The sequence below is a fragment of the Dipteris shenzhenensis genome, chromosome 30 (genome assembly GCF_047967505.1).
Source record: "Dipteris shenzhenensis isolate YYH24624 ecotype China chromosome 30, Dip_SZ_1.0, whole genome shotgun sequence".
In the NCBI taxonomy this organism is placed as follows: Eukaryota; Viridiplantae; Streptophyta; class Polypodiopsida; order Gleicheniales; family Dipteridaceae; genus Dipteris; species Dipteris shenzhenensis.
The window spans coordinates 17,326,789-17,348,475 of NC_141625.1; the positions used below are offsets into that span (position 1 = coordinate 17,326,789).

Genomic DNA, 21,687 nt, shown 5'->3' on the forward strand with positions numbered 1-21,687 from the left:
ACGACTGACGCAGGCACAGTACGATGGCTGGCGCAGGTGCGAAACAGGCTGTTGCAGGGTTGGCACGCGACTTGATGGCGCAGCTAGGCTCTATGCAAGGCTATGGGTGGGCTGGTACCCTGCCCCATCTATATAGGGAGCAGGGCAGCCTAATTAGGAAGCCCTGCTTCCAAAAAAGGCCGACCCTCCCAGCTTTAGAGGGGGTGCTTTTTTTGAAAAAAGCATCCTCCACGCAGGCTGGCCGCACCCTGCTCGCTGCTCCATGCGCCTCTCCCTGCACAGGCCGGATTCCGTACTGCCTTGGCGTCCCATCTCCGCCTCCCTCGCAGCCCTTGTCCAGTCCTTCGCCTCTCTGCTTTCTCCGTTCTCCTTTTCCCTCTCTTTCCTACTTCTCTGCTCTCTCTCCTACTTCTCACAGCCTTCTCTCTCAGGCCCCTTCAGGAATTTCGAAAACTCTCCCTCCTTTCTTCTACCTTTTCCCTACATCTGTCCACCCCTGCTAACCCAGGAACCACGCAGAATTTGCAGCAACAAATTTCGAATTTTAGGGCATACCTGGAGGAAAAATTCGTCAAAAATTCCCGCATCAGAAGTTCCTACCTCAGGAGTTGGCTCTGATACCAACTGACACATCCCAGCACTCCTAAAACCCCTGATCTGCAAAACAACCACACATCACGTGAGATCTGAGCAAGCTGCTCACCACCCAACCATGACATCTACGGGATGTGATCCCGAATCAGGAGATGTCCCCTCCGAGCCACGAGCTGAGCTACTGGCACGAACTCCCAATCAGATCCAAACCAGCCTGGTGTCCCATACCACCAGGTGGCACTGTGAAGCCCTGGATCTGCCACTGGGCCTTGGGCTACGCTAAGATGCAGGCGCGCGTCCGCGACTCAATCCAGGATCAGACCTGGCACCTGGGAACGAAACTTGCTCCCAACTGCACACTGAGAACTGAACCCCCTGGGCCCCTTTTATAGACTCGGGCCCCGAGCGCCAAAAATAGCGAAGACCTATAAATAGTCCGTACCCTTGCCACTCAACCCGAGAATCAAGCCTGCCTAGCTCTAAGCCTCCCCAAGCTAACCTGAGCTAGTCCTGTGTACCTAGTACACGTCAGATACCAATCCGTGCACATGACAAAGAGAGTATTGCGCAGTTCTTCTGTGTGTCCTCCTGTTATAGTGCCTAGTGAGTTAAAGACCGAAGGAGAAGTTGCATGATGCCGAGAAGATCCCAGCATGGGAAACAAAGAATGAAAAAGCCATTGGCTATATGGGCAGAGCTTTGGGTTTCGAATACTTTTACCAGCTCCACGTGAAGCTGACAACGGCAGAAAATTGGCAAATCCTAGAATCTCTATTCGAAGTCCAGTTGAAACATTCAAAGACCAAACTCAAACAAGATTTGTTTGATTTGCAAATGGACCAGTCGGAGTCTCTTGGAGTATTTCTCAACCACATGCAAGCACTACTACGACAACTGAATGAGCTGGGAGCCAAGGTCAAAGATGAGGATAAGAAAGCAATCTTATTGAAGAGTCTGCCAGTTGAGCAATTTGGCAACACAGTGAAGATACTACGCTTAGATGATACTATGGACTTTCTAGACTGTGTGGGTTTGTTACTTAGTGAGGAGAAACATAATTGTGCATCCATCTATGATTCAAGAGCTTATTCGGCCACCGACAAGAAGAAGCGAACTGCTCGTGACACTCGCAAATGCTCTTACTGTGGTAAAGATGGTCACATAGAGAAGTTCTGTTATGCAAAGAAACGAGATGAGATTCTAAAGACAGAGAATAGTGAAGACAAAGCACTGGCGGTCGATAGCAAGGAGGAAGCAACTATGCTGGTTGAAGATAATCTTCTTAAGGATCAAGATTGGGCCTTCTGATGAATGCATGCTCTTCGTGAGCAGTCGGATGTCATGTTCTTTGTGAACAAGTCCTACATTTTAGCTCTTTGTGAGCTACTAGTTCTCTATGAACATTATTTTTGAGACACATTTGTTGTGAGTGTATGCTTCTTTATGAGCTTGTTATTTCGTCATTGTTGTTGTAGCTCTTTGTGAGCATTAGTAGTAGTCTCTGTGGGTGACAGTTATGTTTTTGTGACCGGTTATTGTCTCCCTCATTTCGGCTAGAGTTATTGGGAAGTGGTGCTCATTCTCATGGGGTCAATCACAGTGTAAGGTTGATGGACATGCTTAATTGCATGGTGGAGTTTGTGTGGCCACGTGGCAAGCTGACATGCAATCAGCTACGTAGAACATGCATGAAGTAAGCTGCCTTCACTTGTTTTCTTCTAGTTGCTTCCATGAGAGTCGACCTCCAAGAATTCAGGGAGGCAAGACAACTTCGGGCGTACTCAAGAGGTTGGGCGACATCAATGGTTGGAGCCTTGCTGCTGGCAAGCACGTGAATGAGGCGGTCTTCTACAAGCTCTTAGGTGTGATCGCAGGTCACCATCCCTCTGTGTGTGTGTGTGTGTGTGTGTGTGCGCGCGTGCGCGTGCGGTTGCATGTGGTGTGTGTAAGAGCGTGCGTGCGTGCGTGTGTGTGGTGTGTAAGGAAGAGGAGCTCTGCTGTTCAGCCTCGCCAAGGATCCCGCGCAGCCCCTTCCGTACATCTGTACGGTATCCGTACGTCAGTACGAACACCCGCGTCACGTCTGGTTGTCCTCCGCACAGCTCTGTACATAGCCCCATACCTTTTCGCGTTGTCGTACTTTTTCCTCAAGACCTTCATGTACGTCCGTATAGCTGTCCGTATTTTCGTACAAACCAGTCCTCCTGTGCCCATCTGTATTTCCGTACAGCCCTGTGTGTAGTTCCGTACAGTCGAGCCTTGTCCGTACAATCCCGTACTTTTTCCGTACAAGTCCTGAGTCTTGCTCTGGTGTTTTTCCATACAGTCCTGTGTCTCGCTTGTTTCATTTCATACTTCTTCGTACAATCCCTCTTGCCTTATAGTATCCCAATCATGGCTTCAAGTTCGGATGTTTGTACATATGCTCGAAAAGAAACACCTGCAGATGCTAAGCGACGTCCTTCACAGCCTGCAACACAAGATGATGAACTTACTATGGAAGCTCAATACGTATTTGATACCCTAAAGGATGACTTTCAGCAGTCACGACAGGAATGAGACAAACCAGTTCCAGAGGTCACGTACAAATTGAAATTGCCATCCCTTGTGAATCCTCTCAGGAAGTTATCTCAAACCGCGGTTATAATTTTATTTCCAGGAAGAATCCCAGCAGCCAGTGATGTTGCACAATGAATTAAGTCCATCCTTGGAGGATGCTTTGTAGACGGAGTATATTTTGCATCTAGAGGTTTTTATGAGGTGCATTTATCAGATGCTTTGTGCAAGCAGAGGCTACTTGAGCTTTCTCCCCTCTTTTACGGGAAGCAGATGGTACATGCTATGCCCTGGTCCCCAAACAAGGATTATCAAAGTCTTATACGACATCATTGTCCTGTATGGGTTGAGGTTGTTAACTTCCCGGATTATATGCATGAAGAATTGCCGGGCCTCGCTCCTTCTTTGGGACAGGTCATTTGTCCTCCACGCCCTATGGGAAACCGTAATAGGTTCTGCATTCTCTGGGACACTGACACACCTACCCCTCCTTCTATTGCAATGGAAGTTGAGGGAGTGCGATTGGGAAAAAAGTTTTTTAAATTGAAATGGGGTGTGTTTGCAGGAGCTTGTTTTACCTGCCACAAGTTTGGGCATCTAGCCTCTGAATGCCCAATGGTTCTACATCAGCCCCCTCCCAATGCCTTGCCACCCCAGACACGAGAAAAGAATGAGAATTTGCAAGCTAAGACAACAAATAGAAATGGAGCAAAGAATGCCAAACCAATTAATCAGGTGCAATCACTTGTTGGAAAAGGAAAAGATAAAGAAAAAGAGAAGATGAAGGAATCTCCGAGAACTAATTGGGATGGTTTTCAACAGCCTAAGAAGGTAGTTGTATTGAAGCAACGCCCCTTTCAATCTCGTCAATGGGATGCTTCTTCTCCCTCACCAGGACAGGCTTCTACTTCAGCTCCTGTCCTTCAAAATTGGGTGGGGGTTTTGAAGAAGGGCATCCCTATATGTGACTCTGAAGAAGGGGAGAATGCTCTTTCTTTCATGGATCATGAGGGAATGCAGCCCATGCAGGCAGAGGCTTTGCCTCTCTGACATCTTGTTCTATACTTATACTTTATTGTATATACCTCTTTCATGCATCAAACACTTTAAGTGCTTTACAAACAATGTACAGAGCCTCTGCAATGTCTCAAAGTGGAGGCTTTTTTGGAATTATGTACATAAAATGCAGCCAGATATTGTTTGTTTGCAAGAGCATAATCAACACTCTAAGGTTGGTCATCATGATTATTTTGGCGGCTATGACATATACTATGCTGGTACCACTACCTACTCAGGTGTATGCATAATGGTTAGGCATGAGCTGGAGCCTCAGTTAGCCTTCAATGACAGCAATGGCAAATGGATGGTCATACAATGTAATGTCAATGGTGATATTCTTGAGTTTGCATCAGTCTATGCCTCCCAGACCTCTGCCATGAGGGCTTCTCTATGGGATTCTTTAAGCAAATATCCCTGGAGATCTAATGCATTCATCTGTGGAGATTTTTATAATTCCCCTCTCCCGAGAGATAACACCACTTCAAGATCTCATATGCTATCATTGGAAAGGCAGAAATGGGATAGCATGCTTCTTTCTGTGCAAGCTGAAGATTTATGGCTGCTTCTCCAAGGGTCAGCAGTGCCTGGATATACTTTTCATCATAATGCACTTACTACATACTGAGCAAGGCTTGATAGATGGTATTTGTTTTACCCACAACAATATGCAGATTTTAGCCCTCATCTCCTCATAGGCTTCTCATTGGGCTTGTCAGATCATGCCCCATTATGGATGAATCTGCTCCTTGGTATGCCACTGGATGATTTGCCACCCCTTTCTAGTAGATTGTTGCATGTTAATCAGGCTTATTTCCGACATCACTATTTCCAGCAAATGATCAGATTTGCAATTCATCCCTTGCCTTTGCATGCCCAGGAGGACATAGATTATGCTTGGGACAGCTTTGTCTCTCGTATACAGAATATCATTAGGGAGTATGGAAATTGGCATATGACTAAATGGAGGAATGAGGTTAAATGGGCAAAAAGGACAGCACAACAATTGACTGAATTTTCACATTTAAGGCCTCTCTGTGAATCAGAAAATGATACCCTTTCACACACCCGGATTAAATTGACTGCTAATGATCACAGGAAATTGCACAAATGGCAGATTAGAGCAAGAATGAAGCCCCTCATGGATAAGGGCTGCGCATCAAAAGCCTTTTTCCAGGGCCTGCATGCTACTCGAAAGAAAAACTCATGTCTTAGGGTAAGGAAGCTAGATGGCTCTTGGACGCACTCTTTCTCTGATCTCCAAGATGAATGCCAAAATTATTTCCAGAAATTGTTCTCTGCTCCTGGTTCCCCATCAAATCAAATGACTGATGCGAGGACTGAATTCCTCCGATATGTTTCTGAAATAGTGGAAATGGATGATGCTCTTACCTTGGAGAGACCTTTTACTGATACAGAACTTGATAATGCATTGTTCCACCTTAGCAAATACAAGTCCCCTGGCTGGGATGGCCTTACGGTGGAATTTTATATTTCTTTTTGGGATGATTTGAAAGATGTCCTCTTGCAAATGATCAATGTTGCCTGGCAAGAAAATCAGTTACCGGACTCTTGGAAGCATGGCATAGTCAAACTTGTGCCCAAAAAACATCTGTGTGACCATATGTTAGATTGGAGGCCTATTACTTTGATGCCTGTAGTTTACAAACTCATTGCCAAAATGATTGTGTATAGGCTTCACGGGATACTAAATGCGGGCCTTAATCCTCATCAGTATGGGTTTGTGCCGCGAAGACAAATCCATGACAATATCTCCAATGCATTGATTGCAATTGAATATGCTAAGTACTCGCATCAAGATGTGCTCATATTGCAGGTAGATATTGCTAAGGCATTTGACACTGTTCAATGGGATTTTATCTCTCAAATCATGACCAAATTGGGCTTTGGTCCAAAGATAGCAAATGCAGTTTACTGGCTTTATTCTGGCTCTACTTCTCAGTGCATTCCTGGGGGTCATCTATCTTGGTCATGGACATTGGGTAGATCAGTTAGACAGGGCTGCCCTCTTAGTGCTCTCTTCTATGCCATTACGACCCATCCCCTTTTAATGTATCTTGATCATCTTACAAACACAGGACAGATGACTGGTCTTAAAATCCCTGGGGCTGCATCTTTTTTGGCACAAGCATATGCTGATGATTCCTTCTTTATGCCACAGAATTCTCCCCGGGAAGTTCACATGCTTATGACCACTCTATCATTGTATGGATTGGCAGCGGGATTGCATGTCAATTTTGACAAATCTAAATTGCTTCCCCTGAAACAATGTGATTGGCATTCTGTTCTCTGGCCAGGTCAGGTGGTGCATTCCAAAGATGTAGTCAGGCATTTGGGATATCCTGTAGGATGGCATATCACCAGGAAGCAGCAGTTAAAATGGATCTTCCAAAGACTTCAACATAAACTGGAATACTGGAAAATTTCTACTTGGCCACTTCATGTCAGGCTCGGAATAGTATAGTCCATTGTAATGTCCTATGTCCAGTTCTTTTTGCCTTTGCTACATTGGTCCTCCAGAGATAATTCATCCTTTATGTCTCAAGCTATAGAGATGTCATGGAGGACAAAAACTGTTGTGAAAGCATTGAGACTGATGAAGATGGAAATGGTGTGCTCTCCTAGGATGCATGGTGGACTTAATATCCTCAACATAAGATATCATGTACTTGCAAGGAAGGCGACTATGCTCCATACTTTTTTCCGCCAACCACACCCATGGACTTGTATGATAGCATCCATGTGTGTCAACATGAGGACTTCTGCTTATGGTCATTGGACTACCGATCATTGGGAGGTTGTCATTGGGAGATTTGTAAGGACGATACCTGACCTGGCTGTCCTTTCTCTACTGCTCTGATACTTCACTGGAAACAAGTCCTTTCTAAGGTCAATTGGGCTCCTGATAATTGCTCGGGGGCTAACTCAATGAGGCAAGAAAGTATTCATTGGAGTGCCATCTTTGACATTCCATTTGCTTCACAGGAACCTGTTCAGGCATACAATCTCATGAAATTGGGAATTAGATACATACATGATGTGGTAGATAATCAGGGCTATGTTTTATCTTTTCCTCAGGCCACTGCTTCCTATGCATTGGGAATGCACCATAGGTCGAAATAGAAGAAAATTGCTGATTTGTTACATCCTTTTCTACCTGTTCCCCCTGTGACTGACACAAACAGGCTTATGGATTGGCAATTGCAACCCTCTACTACATGCTCTCATCCTGTTCCACTGCCTACCTTGACCTCCATCAAAGCCTATAGGCTTCTTCAACCTGCTCCATGGATTCAGCAATATGCTAATACTCTGTGGCATATCACGAAGCCTCTCTTGTGGTGACCGAAGAATCTCCGGATATTATGGAAGTGTAAAATGCCTTTGAAACAAAGACGTTTTCTTTGGAGATGCATGACAGGCACATTGTCAGTGGGAGTCACACTTGCCAAACGTCGCATTGCACCATCCACATGTTTACGATGTCAGGCTCCTTCAGAGACTGCCGTCCCTCATTTGCTTTGGCACTGCCAGTGTTCTAGGAACCTCCTCGGGAGAATTTCAGATCATCTTTGGCTCCGTTTCCCGAGTCACAGATTTGGGAAACATTTTTGGTTATTTGGCAGATTTATGAGGTCTTTGTCTCAATACTCACTATTTCTCTCTCGGGTGAGATATTGGGCTCTTTGGACAATCTGGAGTGAGCATAATTTGGCATACTTGGGTCGGCAAATTCACAAGTCATATGAATCTTTCCGAGCCTCATTGCGACAATCCTTATATGATGCCTGCCATGAGGGTGATATAGATGCTTCTTGCATAGAGCTTTTCTTTTTATGTTTCTCATCTTTGGGATACTCTCCATTTTGGAGACTTCCCATCTTGTAAATTTATGAGCATATAAATACAGCACTGGATATTACTAAAAAAAAAAGTGTGTGTTGTATGAGTCAAGCCTTTGTGGCTGACTGATGTAGAAGTTTTTGTGAGGTTGCAGCAAGTCCCATAGGGATGTGCAACCACTAGTGATTGAGTGAAGGTATCTGAGACGACGTAGGTTCATTACAAGATGCTTTCTTTACGTTTCATGCAATAGATTATCTTGTCTTCTCTCTGTGAGTTTATATTGCATTAATTCAGCATCTCTGGTTTACCATCATTCAACTGGCAGCAGCAGCAGGTTCCCCCCCCCCCAAATCATCGTCGTCATCATCATCATCATCATCATCATCGACAACAGCTTCAGCTTTGGCATTGCCATCAGCATCAGCGCCAGCCTCAACATGCCCTTCTAGTCCGACCTCCACCTTGCCACCATATGCCCCCTTACAGTACTCCACTTTCTTGTCACCTCTACCGCTTAGCCAACCACCCTTTCCATCTACAGTGTGGCTCACCTCAGCCATTCCCCAGATGTCCTCACACCCCTCTCAGACTTTTGTCATCTCCACCCCTCTGCCTCTATCCCCTATCCCACTCACTCATCCCCCTTTCACACCCTATCCGTATTAGTCACATCAATCACACCAGATTTCACCGGAGGCTTGAGAGCAATTTGCCCATGCAGGTTCATCACCTACGCGCATGAGAGATTGAGCACGATAGGTTTATCCATAGCCTCAATCAAGAGGTGTTACAGCTTTGTTAGGAGCTTACTACTGTAGCGACAGCCCCGAGCAATGGCCCAATGGTGGAGGCATAGATAGCCAACATGCACTCTGCGATCGAGCAAACCTCTAGATGGGCAGACGTCGTGAGACAGAGCCTGCAAATGCCACCATTGGGCGACCACTCTTGGGCAGCAACAAAGAGCCGATAAGGCTCTCAACATAAGAGTCTAGGGAATCCCCCGTACCAGCTTCATGGCTTCCACCCTGGGAGTCCCGAAGCATGGGATTGACGGCGCATCGCGCATAGGATGAGACCTCACTCAGAAGCAACCTCTTGACATCCAATTCAAGGACACTCAGGCTAGGCTTGCAGCACTACACAGACGGATTCACTTGGATGAGGGCCTCACACCCTTAGGCACGAACACTTGCTGAGATCAGGGCCGCTGGGGAGGTGCAATGACCCGCTTTGTGTCGTTTGTCTTTAGAGTTGTTACTAAATAAAATGTTTAGTAACTCCTCATTCCGGCGAACGAAGTCTAGTTTCTTTCTGCGTACCAATCGTCGATACTCGCGTAACGTCTCTGGTTCGCTCAGAAGACTGTTTTTGGTTTCGAATATGAGCTGACGGCGTAAAGCCTTACACTCATCATCATACCAGCTATTACAGAGTTTGGTCCCCATGAGTGGTGGGTGGGTGGAGCGGATGGTGTAAGGGAAAGCGTGAAGGGCAGCCTCGTGTAATGAGCGGGTGGTGACCAACGCAGCATAATCCTCTGATAGGGGTATGAAGTCAATATAAGCGAGAAGTATGTACAGACGGCCAAAGTAAGTGAGTAAGTGATTGCGGTCAAAGCGTATATCATGATAGGCGGAGTAAGAACTCAGTGGGATGGAAGGTGCTGTGCGACGGGGAGTGGAAATGCTAAAGAAAAGATAGGTATCATCAGCCCCTGCACGGAGAGGTGCTACGGTAAAATCAATGATGCGAGACGTGAAGGCAAGGAATCCCATGATGTAATCAATAACGCTAGAGCCTCCCCCATGTGGAAAGCACGTGACACCACCTGATGCGGGCCATCTATCAAGACCATTATAAATAATGAGATCATGCATCCTTTCGAGGTCTAATAGGGCGTGCCCATAAGATGTGATCGGACCTCGTCTGTCAGCCGAAACCCGTAGCATACCTGCATCCTCAAGGTTAATGTATAGCAGTAGAATGGAATCATCCCTGAAGTCGAGGAGTAGTACCTGACGGACGCCTGTCCTTGCGTTGAAGTCCCCAACTAGGAGGACTTCTCCGTGGCTAGAAAAGTCAACAATGGACTGATAAAGAGCAGCAAATGGAGATGTCTCATCCTCACCTCGAATATCTCTAGTAAAGTGGGAGGTCTCAAGGGGGAAGTAGCAAATTGCAACAAACAGATCCCCGCTGTCCATGTGCCGAATCCGAATCTAAAGAAACCTAGAATGTGCATCTCTCTGCTCTACTGAAATGGTCCCCAAAAGTGTGGATCTGTAAAGGACTGCTACTCCACATGACCCTCGAACTCCCCCTGTATCCCCCGTCTCATTTCTGTAGGCAGACTCCCATGTATACCCGCTGACTATTGGTAATTGGCACTCTGGAGTCTAATGTGTCTCTGTGTAAAAGACTATGTCGTGCCCTGTATAGGATTCCGAGAAGTTCCCTGGTTCTGACCATAAGATACCATTATAGTCCCAAATGGTGCAAGATAGGATTTCGGATATTTGAGTCTCATAGACCCCGCTTCCCTATGTAGGGGAGGGGACAAAGAGCGTCTCTCCTCAACCTGTACAGGGGTGAGGTCCTCATCCATGGAGATTGCTGTCTGATCTCTAAGGACTGACCTGCGTCGTAAAGCTGAAAGCCGTGCCTGAGTGTCATGGAACCGTATGATCAGGGGTTGCTCTCGGTTAAGGTCTCTCCCCAACCGCCATGCCTTCTCAATCCTGTGCTCAGACACACCCAGAGTAGCAGCCACCAAAGCAATCACATCTGTCATCGGTGTAGCCTCAGTGCGTGGGATCCCACGTACTCTAATGTTGAGAGCCTTACTGGCTCTCTGCTACTAGTCCATGAGGGTAGCCGAAACGGTTACCCTTGCGGGTTCCCGTTTGGCCATATCAACCCATTTGGATGTCTCCTCAATAACAAATTGCATGCTCGCAATCTGTGTCTCGACAACCGGGGTACTCCCTAGGACTGTGTGTATGGCTATGATCACCTGCCGCCTGAGCTACGAGATATCATGTCTGAGTCCCTAAATGATACCATCCTGCTCTGAAATGGCGCGAGCCTGGTCGTGTATGATGCGGCTCTGCTCTTGGTTGAAGCGGACCTACTCCTGTGTAAAGCGTATCAACTCCATCTCGCGCTCACAGAAACTGTGTACCTCCATGAGCAAGGTCTCCCAAGCCTCTAGTGTGTCAGCATGCCCGTGTCCTAGCTGAAACTGTAATGGCTGTGACATGAAAGTATGGGGATGAGTCCGAAAGGCGGGCGATGACTGGGTGAGCTGGGTGAGGTACGAAGATGACAGTGGAATGGATGAGGCAGTCCCAAGGGGATGTGGGAGTGTGGACTGACTGAGAGAGAGAGGGGAGAGAAAAGTTGAAGCATAAAGCGAAGCAGTGTATGACACCTCCAAAGTAAGTGTCATAAGCGATGAGAGAGCTATAGCAGAAGAGGAAGCGAAGGAAGCAACCGACGCCATGGGTATGAGTATGTAGTGGCTGTAGCTGTAACTGGGGATGTGGAGGTTGCAGCTGAAACTAGTGCTGAAGTGGAAGCTGAAGTCAAAAGTGAGGATGTAGAGGGAGCTGAGACTAGAACTGAGACGGAAGCGGGGGCTGAAGTCGAAGTAGAGATAGAGGGAGCTTAGGCTAGAACTAAGACGAGTCCACTTCGATTGTAGCACGTGTTCACATCCTCAAGTTTCAGTTGTGTCGGTTGCTTTTTTCTTCTTCTTTCTTGGCTTTGTCCATCTCTTTCTCAGCTTTTCCCATTTCTTTGGACTGATTTGTGTCCCCTTGGTACAGGTCTTAGTGCACAGTCAAGAGCCGGAGCACAGGCTCCCCCCCCCATGGCAGGAGGCACACCCAGGGCGGGAGGTGCAAGAGCAAGGCTGCACGCCCGAGAGGCGGAGAGGGGAGCTTAGGCTAGAACTGAGACGGAAGCGGGGGCTGAAGTCAAAGTAGAGATAGAGGGAGCTTAGGCTAGAACTGAGACGAGTCCACTTCGATTGTAGCACGTGTTCGCATCCTCAAGTTTCGGTTGTGTCGGTTGCTTTTTTCTTCTTCTTTCTTGGCTTTGTCCATCTCTTTCTCAGCTTTTGGACTGATTTGTGTCCCCTTGGTACAGGTCTTAGTGCACAATCAAGAGCCGGAGCACAGGCTCCCCCCCCAATGGCAGGAGGCACACCCAGAGCGGGAGGTGCAGGAGCAAGGCTGCACGGCCGAGAGGCGGAGAGGGGAGCTGTAGAGGCAGAGCTGCAAGGCGGAGGGGCAGCCGGGGGAGCTGAAATGGCAAAGGAGGGAGCTGAGGTGGTGCGGGAGGGAGGGGATGAGCCAAAGAGGGAGGGGCTGAGGCAGTGGAGGGAGGGAGGGAGGCGGAGAGCCTAGGCTGAGGGGTGGGGAGCCTAGGTGGAGGGGCAGAAGGGAGGTGTGGAGGAGCAGAGGGGCTAGCTGGAGAGGCTGAGTGGAGAGCTGCAGGCGGGGCAACAGAGCGGGGAGCTGCAGGCCGGGCAGCAGGAGGAGCAAGAGCGGAGCAAGAGGCGGGAGCTGCAGGCAGAAGCAGAAGGAGCAGGAGCGGAGGTACGGGCAGAGCAGGAGCAGAGGGGCAGCGGAGGGGCAGCAAGCAGGAGTGGAGGGGCAGGACTTCTCAAGGTATGGAACATCAAGAAATTAGTCCACTTGATCCCATAATACAGATACTTAGAGAAGTTACAATTTAAATTAAAACAAATGGAGTGAGGATGCAAAACTCATTTGCCACACTCAGCAGGAAATTGGATAAGATCAAGAAGGTTCAGATACATAAGGGGAACAGACCTATGGAGCAGTTTTGTGGGGATTCTGATGATGAATAAGAATTTCCTAAGCAGGATACTGGGTTTCATGGCTTCTGCAAGAAGGATGCCCAGCCAAATGCCCACCAATACAAGGAGCTTTCATGAAGCACTCTTGCAAAGGTCATCGAGAAGCTCCTAAGACGGCTTCATGGTTCGTGGAGGAGGCCTGCTTCTGGTCTGCATCAGGATTCCCACCATGCTCCCCAACACAATGAAGTGTGTGTGTGTGTGTGTGTGTGTGTGTGTGTCAGTGCTTGGCTTCTCTCTTACCCAAAATTGCAGCATCGTTGGGTAAGTTGGTGTGCCCTCCACGGCCAAATGGGAACTCCAACCAATTTTGCATTTTGTGGGATACTAATCATCCCACTTCTGACTCCTATTCTGTTGCGGTGAATCAAGTGGATATGGGCAGTGCTTTTTACAAGCTCAAGTGGGGCCTGTTTGCAGGTGCATGTTTTGAATGTAAGAAGTTTGGCCACATGGCTTCTCAATGCCCTCTTGTTATGCACAAAAGACCTTTGGAAATATGCCTTCTCAGATGCCTACTAAAGAAATGATGGGTGAGCCCATTTTCAAACAGAAGGGTGTCAAGCCTCTTACTCCAGCTCAAGAAAAAGGCAAGACACCTGTTGTGTCCAATGGGAATGCCTCTCCCTCTATGCCTTCCACCTCTCAGCCCAAAGGGAAAGACAAAACTTTGCAGGAGGTTTGGCAGTGTCCCAAGAAAACTGTCGTTGCTAGACGACCTTTACCTCCTTGCACTTGGAATGGTGCATCCTCGACTGGTCATACTCCTGAAGAAAATTCACGAGTGGGTGTTACATGGGCAGCTGTGACAGCCAGTCGGACTCTCTTTCTCGAAGAAGATATTGTTGGTTTGCTGTCCACTTCTCAACCAGTTGTGATACCTCAGAGCCGGGGTCTGGATCTTGAGGTTGATATGCAGGCCTGATTTCAGTTCTCTCTCTGCTGTACATAATCTATAAATATGCTATCGAAACTTATATGTTTGACACTTAATGTACAGGGTTTGTGTGATGCTTCTAAATGGAAGACAGTCTGGGGGTATCTCAATCACTTACAGCCAGATGTGGTAGCTTTGCAAGAACATAATCAGCATGTGTATGCTGGACAGCATGGTCATTTTCACCGTTATGAGATTTTCTATGCTGGACAGCATTCCTTTTCGGGAGTGGTCTTTCTGATTAGGCATGATCTTCATCCCTCTGTGGCCTTCAATGATTCACAAGGCAGATGGATGGTTATGCAATGCATTGTACAGGGTGATATCTTTGAATTTGCCTCAGTCTATGCTCCTCGATCCTCCTGTCATCGAGGACACATTTGGGAAGATATGCAGAGGTATCCATGGAGGCAGTATGCTTTTCTTTGTGGTGACTTCAACAATGCTCCTCAGCCAGGGGATAATACATCTAGCCATACACATATGTTGGCCTCTGAGAGGTAGAGCTGGTCTAAATTGTTGCTTGATTTCAATTTTGCTGATCTTTGGACAACATCTTATCCATTGCTACCTGGGTTTACTTTTAAGCACAATGCTCAATCTACATACAAAGCTAGACTGGACAGGTGGTACACAGTTGATCCTCAGCACTCTAATACTTTTACTACTACCTTGTCAGTTAATTATGCATTTGTGCATTCTAATCATGCACCTCTATGTTTGAGGATTTCTCTGCATGACATGCCGGATGATAGGCTTCCACATAGAAGGCTCCTCATGGTTAACAATAGCTATTTGGATCATGATCATTTTAAGACCATGGTGTATGATGCGTGTCAACCTCTTTCACCTCAGAGTTTTATTGATATTGATTATGCCTGGGATGCATTTGTTGCTCATATGCAATCAGTTATTCACGATTATGGCAAAAATTATTTTAAAACATTGAGGGATATGATTGCTCGGGAAAAATCTACCTGTCAGTCTTTGACTGAGCTCAATCATTTTCGGTCTTTGTCTCTTAAAGAAAGCACATCTTTATGCCAAGCTAGACATTGTTTGCAAAGTAATGATCATAGAAAAATTGCCAAATGGGAGATGTTGGAATTGAGTATGCCAAATACACAAAGCAGGATGTTCTTTTACTGCAAGTTGATATTGCCAAGGCTTTTGATACTGTTCAATGGGACTTCATCTCTCAGACAATGCATGCTTTGGGATTTGGGCAGAAATTGCAGCATATCATATATTGGCTTTATAGTGACAATCAAGTTGCTTGCATTCTTTCTAAGGATATCTCTGAAGCATGGACTCTTCGTTGTTCGGTGTGTCAAGGTTGTTCACTTAGTGCGCTCCTGTATGCTATAGCCACGCACCCCATGCTTCAGTATATGGATCATCTCGTAGCTACGGATAAGCTACATGGTTTGGAAATTCATGACAGTAAACCATTGCTTGTTCAAGCTTATGCAAATGATTCTTTTTTCACTCCCCGCAATACAAAGCATGATCTTTCTGAGCTAATGCAAGCTCTTTCTTTATATGGTTTAGCTACTGGGCTTCATGTAAATTTTCAAAAATCAAAATTGTTGCCTTTGCATTCCAAGGAATGGCACTCTCTTTTATGGCATGGAGAAATCATCCCAACAACTCAATTGGTTCGTCATCTTGGCTATCCTTTGAGTTGGACACTTTCTCCTCGTCAACAATCTGATTGGATTCTCGCAGCTCTCAAGAAAAAGCTGGAGTACTGGAAATTGGCAACTTGTGTTCGTCTTCGAATTGTGCAATCTATTCTAATGGCATAATATTCAATTCTATTTGCCTCTTATTATGTTCAGCAAGGCTGATCTTGCCTCTTTTATGTCTGAGGTTCTAGAAATCTTTTGGTGTTCTCGCCATGGCAAAAAAAGATTGTGTTTGCTTCAAGTACAGCAGCTTTGTTCTCCAAAGATGCATGGAGGTCTTAATATTCTCAATATCCATCTGCACATTCTTGCCCATAAGGGGAAACTCATGCAGCAGTTTTTGCAAGATTCTCAACCATGGGCTGCCATGATTCGTCATTTACTCTTGCATATTGAATCTCTAACTTCTAGTCATTGGCAGGGAGTTTCTTTTTGGTTTTGTGACGAGCAAAATCCCTGGCTGTCCTTTGGTTTCCCATTTGTTAATGGATTGGAAACATATCCTTTCCCACTTGGATTGGCATGGCAGTGATTCCTTGCAGGGCAACTCTTTCAGAGCTGAAAGTATACATTGGTCTAGAGTGTTCGCCCTTCCTTTGGCTTTGTAGAAGCCTCAACGTTTGTATTTTCTGAGTCTCAAGGGGATTCGTTTGGTTTAGGATGTTGTTGATGATGCTGGATTTCCCCTTACTTTTCCTTTGGCCGTTGCCAAATTTGGCCTTGGAATGCATTATCATCCATTTTGGCATAAGATTACTTTGATGCTCCAACGTTTTCAACCGGTTCCTCCATTTTATCTACAACATCATCTTCAAGACTGGACACTTTCTTATGTGGGCTTGTCATGCCGTCCTCTGCAGTTTGCACATATTACTGTCTCCTCTTTATAAAGTTCTACTTCCTCCACCATTTATCTCGCAAAAGGCAAATCAGCTTTGGCATCTTAATCGTCTTATGAAATGGTGGCGGAAACGTTTGAGACAAATTTGGCATTCTAAGATTCCTCTCCATCAACAAGTTTTCTTGTGGAGAGTTTTGTTGGGTGTTCTTCCTCATGGACAGCTCTTGGCACGACGACATATTGCTTCCTCTATTTGTCGCAAATGTCTGGCTCTGAGAGAGACTGTGCCTCATCTCTTTTGGCATTGTCCTTCCTCTTGTGCTTTTTTGGAATTCCTTGAGCAGATTTTGAGAGCTCAATTTCCTCAAATTGCTTTTGGCAAGTTCTTATGGCCTTTTGGTGTACAGCCACCCAGACAAGAGTTTGATTTCTTTTATGTTTGGGTTCGGTACTAGGCACTCTGGACTCTCTGGAAGGCTCGCAATCATAGGGTCTTTGGTAATCCTGTTCTTTCCAATTTCTCTTTCTTCAGACACTCTTTGTAGCAATCGCTTTTTGATTGCTTGCAATCTCGTGTCTTTGATCATGATGTATATTTGTCCTACAGTGAGATTTTCTCTTGATGTATTATAGCTCTCTCTTTCTAGGATAGCTTTTTTTGTAATATAATGACTCAAAGATTCCACAAAAAAATGTGAGTGTGTCTCTGTCTATGTCTGTGTCTGTGTGTCTGTCAGTCATATATTGAGATCTTCACCTGATGTCACATATGTATATATCTATATAAATATAATGAGGACATAAGTGTTGCTTTGCTTGCTAAGTATGTCTTCCTTTTGTTTTTCAAAAAAGTTTTTGTTACCTCTTTTTTCTTCTCTTTTATTTTCTGTGTAGATTTTTGGACCTTAGAACAACAAAAAATCTAAATTTGTATGATTGGATATATTCTAGTCTTACAAAGGTATATATATAAATAAATACATAAATAAAATATAGATATATATGTATGTACATCTCTATGTATGTATTGTACACATACATACATACATATGTATGTACGTACGTACGTATACACACGCGTGCGTGTGATTTGGATGTCTCTTGTCTTGAGGTGTTTTTCCACTGCTTTTGATTTTTCAGAATAGTTTTTTTTTAGACTATTAACATTGTAAAAATATTTTCTTAATGTAAATACAGTGGTTTCACCCCAAAAAAAAAAGTGTGTGTGTACATACATCTATATACACACTTTTTTTTGGGGGGAGGTAAAATCCATATGTATTATATTACAAGAAACTATGAAATTGTCCTTGTAAAAGCAGGGGACAAGCAGTTACAACATCAAAAGATCTCATTATAGGACAAAAAAGTAGATCCGGTGCATGCAAGCAGTCAAGAAGCATGGAAGAAATGATACTTAGACAGGTTAGGGTAATCAAGACTCTATCGTGAACACACACACGAACACACACTTTTTTTTTTGGGTGGAAATCTGGATGTTTTATATTTACATAATCACTATCCCAAAATGGGATGTGAAAAAATACCCTGACTGACAAGGAGATGATCGTTTCTTTTTCTAGGTTCACTATTGGGCCCTATCCAGAAACCATTGGGTTTTTGGTTATCCTTCTCTAAACTTTTCTGAGCACAGTCCTTTCATTTCAAGTCTTGCAAAAGATTAATGATGTAGCTTACACGTTGAAGCTACCTCCTCGACAATTCACAATGCCTTTCATGTGAGTTTGCTAAAACCTTTTCATGGGGATGTGCCTGAAGAGATGCTTGATGAGGAACAGCCTGAAGTGGAAGAGCAGGATGAGCTCTTGATTCCAGAGCAGATCTTGGCAAATAAGGAAAGAAAGATCAAAGGTAGAGTTTCCCATCGTTAGCTAGTGAAATTCAGGAATTATTCAGCACTGGATGCGAAGCACATGGAGGAAGGTGAGCTGGCAGATTCACCTAGATTATTGCAGCTCTATCTGGAAGCCGAGCCAACTGTGGTTGAGGCTCGTTCAGGCTCAACAGAGCAAAGTCCTGGAGCATTGCATGATGCTCAAAGAGGGGGGTAGCACCTCCACTCCCTCATGACAAACACGCTCACGTATCTAGAGGTTGCTTGGTGACACTCCATGTCTCACCCGAGGTACTGATTGCTGAGAGTATTTCTGCCACGGGACCTCTACGATGAGTGTACTAGTCACTCCACACAAATGATGCATTGATCTATGGATAGACTCGCACGCTCTTCTAGACCGTATATCATTGCCAGTTGTATATTGCAAATGATGCACATTCTGGTATGGGCTATTCATGTCGATTTCATTGTTGTTTATTTGCTGTAATTTTCAGCAGCAAACTAGATAGTTTGCTGTCTATCTAGTTTGCTGTCTCAAGAGGGGGTGGACGTGATTTTTATTCGCAAATGAACCAGTGGATACTAAAAACCCCTAAGATTTGATGTTAGAAGTGGGTCCAATCCCTAGGTGCACGTGCTAGGCCCAAGGGTTAGGCCAAGGCAGGGAAAAAGAGGGCTCAAAAAGTTGGGCCCAAGGGAAGGCATATATGTGTCCTTGGTGAGTGGGTTAGAGGCTTTAATGAGCCATGTGGCAGTCATTTGTTTGCATGTGATCGCATGAGTGGTTTTCTCTCTCTACCTGGCATTTTGAAGGCTGCTCCTTTGACATACAGCATTCCTTCTTGCTACCATGAGCATCTTCACACATTTCGAGGCTTGCTGCATGTATTCCAAGGCTGTAAACCTTTTTGCACGCATCCCGAGGCGCAATAGTTACTGTGATCATATTGGCACGCCATTAAGGCTGTTTATTAGCTGTACAAACCTGTTGCACCCGAGATTCATTTTTCCTGTACAATCTACTAGCACGCATTTCAAGAAGCGTACTGCTAAATCGGTATGCAACCCGAGGTCCATTGTTGCCAGTTCGTACTTTCATCGCGCATTTCGAGGGTCTTGCCCCCCCCCCTCTCTCTCTCTCTCTCTCTCTCTCTCTCTCTCTCTCTCTCTCTCTCTCTCTCTCTCGCACGGACACACCCTGAGGCAGACTCCTGGCTGTACGGATTTCTCTCTCCTGCCCGTGATCATTCTGCCCTCTAATTCCAGCACATTCTCTCTCTTCCTCCTCTCTCACTCTCTAAGCTGCTCATTTCTCTTCTGCCTCTTGCTTTGTGGATCTACTGCCCTGTAGAGGTGTTCTAGCCTAGAATAGAGCACCTGGGAGCTGGTTTGGTGCCATTTGGAGCTGGTTCGACCTCATTTGCTACTGTTCTTTCATTTGCTAGCCATTGAAGGTCTTCTGTGCATTGCATGGGGCCTGGACAAAGGATGGGTGCAAGGCCAGAGCTCACCCCCTCAACCATGGACAGTGGGTACAGTCGTTCTGACGTTCATTTGGATTCCATTTGTCATTTGTGAAGCTTGTTGTTGCTCTCTTGTTGTTCAAAGTTCTCTCTTGGCCATTCAGGCCGTGGACAAACACCCAGACACAGAGGGTGTGCCTCGATTAGTGTCAGAGGGATAGTGTTGTGGATTTCTTCCTGCCTTGAGGTCACTTGTGCAGTTTGGGATTTGTGTTGTTGCATTGTCGCCCTAACATAGTTGCCAGCCGAAACGGAAATGGAAGAAACGGAGTTTCTGACCCCTGCCAAAACGGAAACGGAAGAAACGGCAATATGATACAATTTATGTATAAAATTTTGTTTTTTAAACATAATATAATTATCAATAGAGTGCAAATCATACATAATACAATTATCTATACTTGAAGCTTCAAGGATCAATGCATCATTCATGCCTCTATGATTATAAATTCTTGAATGATGCTTCAATAATCTGAAATCAACATGTATCATGACTAACAAGTTTGACATTACAAGAATCTGAAATTTAGAAGTTTGAAGTACTTTAAACTTAGCACACAAGTTGATACTTGAAACTTGAAACTTGAAAGCATCCGATGTCCAGACTCCATAGATGATCATGATTCATGATCCACAAATTCCATGATCATGACTCATGAGTCATGCAAGACTCAAAATAAAAGCACCCATGGATGATATAAAAAAAAGCAGCTACCACCTGGCACCAAGGTCCAAAGTATACTCAGTAGTAAGTACTGTATCTACTATCATAAAAAAAGAAATAACATAGTCTAGGAATCAAGATGCATCATGCTGCAGCCTGCAGGCTGCATGCATGATGCATCTAAAGTGTCATGACTAGGAGTAGGCTAGCACTCTAGTCTGTACAGTCGTAGTCAAGTGACAAGGACCAAGGTACATCACTATTGATCATCTGCATCATCCATGGACTCCTCGTCATTGTCATCCTCTGCCTCCTCAGATGAGCCTGAGGCATCTGTGTCACTGTCTGAAGAAGAATCATCAACATCAGAAGGGAGACATGGACCCAATAAGCATCTCTCGGCATTGAGGAGGATGGAGAGGTCACAAGTGAGAAAGGATGGAGAGGTAGAAGGAGGATGGAGAGCTCAGAGGTAAAAGAGAATGGAGGAAGTGAAGGAGGATGGAGAGGTTACAGGTAAGAGAGGATGGAGAGAAGAAGGATGGAGGGATGGAGAGCAGGCTGCCAAGCTGCAGCTTGCAAGATGGAGAAGATGGAGAGAAGGATGAAGAGGATGGAGAGAGAAGGATGGAGGTCCGAGGAAAACGGGATGGAGAGTCCAAGAGCAAAGGATGGAGGATTGGAGAGACCTTAGAGAAGGTGGAGAGAGCAGCAAGGATGCACAAAAGGAGTGCAATGGGCGGGAGGCGGCGAAAAAAGGAGCCAGGCGGCAAAATCGCGATTTTGGGGGTCTAGGTCAAAAACAGGTTTTGCGAAACGGCGTTTCTTCAAGAAACCGCGATTTTGGGGGTCTAGGTCAAAAACAGGTTTCAAGAAACGCCGTTTTCGTTTCCTGCCAAGAAACGGCCGTTTCTGGCAACTATGCGCCCTAAGAGGCTGGACATTGGATTGTAGGAGTGCCAAACCCTCTAAAGCAAGCCGGATGCCTTGTGGAATGCATAGTCAGCTTTCAATTGGTCACAAACACTAGGAAATGCCTTAGCCCTGCCTTGGCAATTGGGAGCTAGTGGGTGCTTGGAATTGGAAGGCTACTGAAGCCACGAATTGGCTTGGACAGTGGATTTGTGAAGTAAAGTGCAAGGGTGAGCTGTTGTTGTAAAAGCAAATTCCATTGCAGAAGCAATAAATACATACTGAAAGGGGCGCCATGCCATT

At 45.5% G+C, this 21,687-nt stretch overlaps 1 protein-coding gene across 1 annotated transcript in view; it reads right to left on the reverse strand.

Moving 5' to 3' along the window:
• Positions 1 to 21,687, reverse strand: part of LOC147881786 (Transducin/WD40 repeat-like superfamily protein) — a 61,901-nt gene that overhangs the window by 20,965 nt on the left and 19,249 nt on the right. The window lies entirely within an intron of this gene.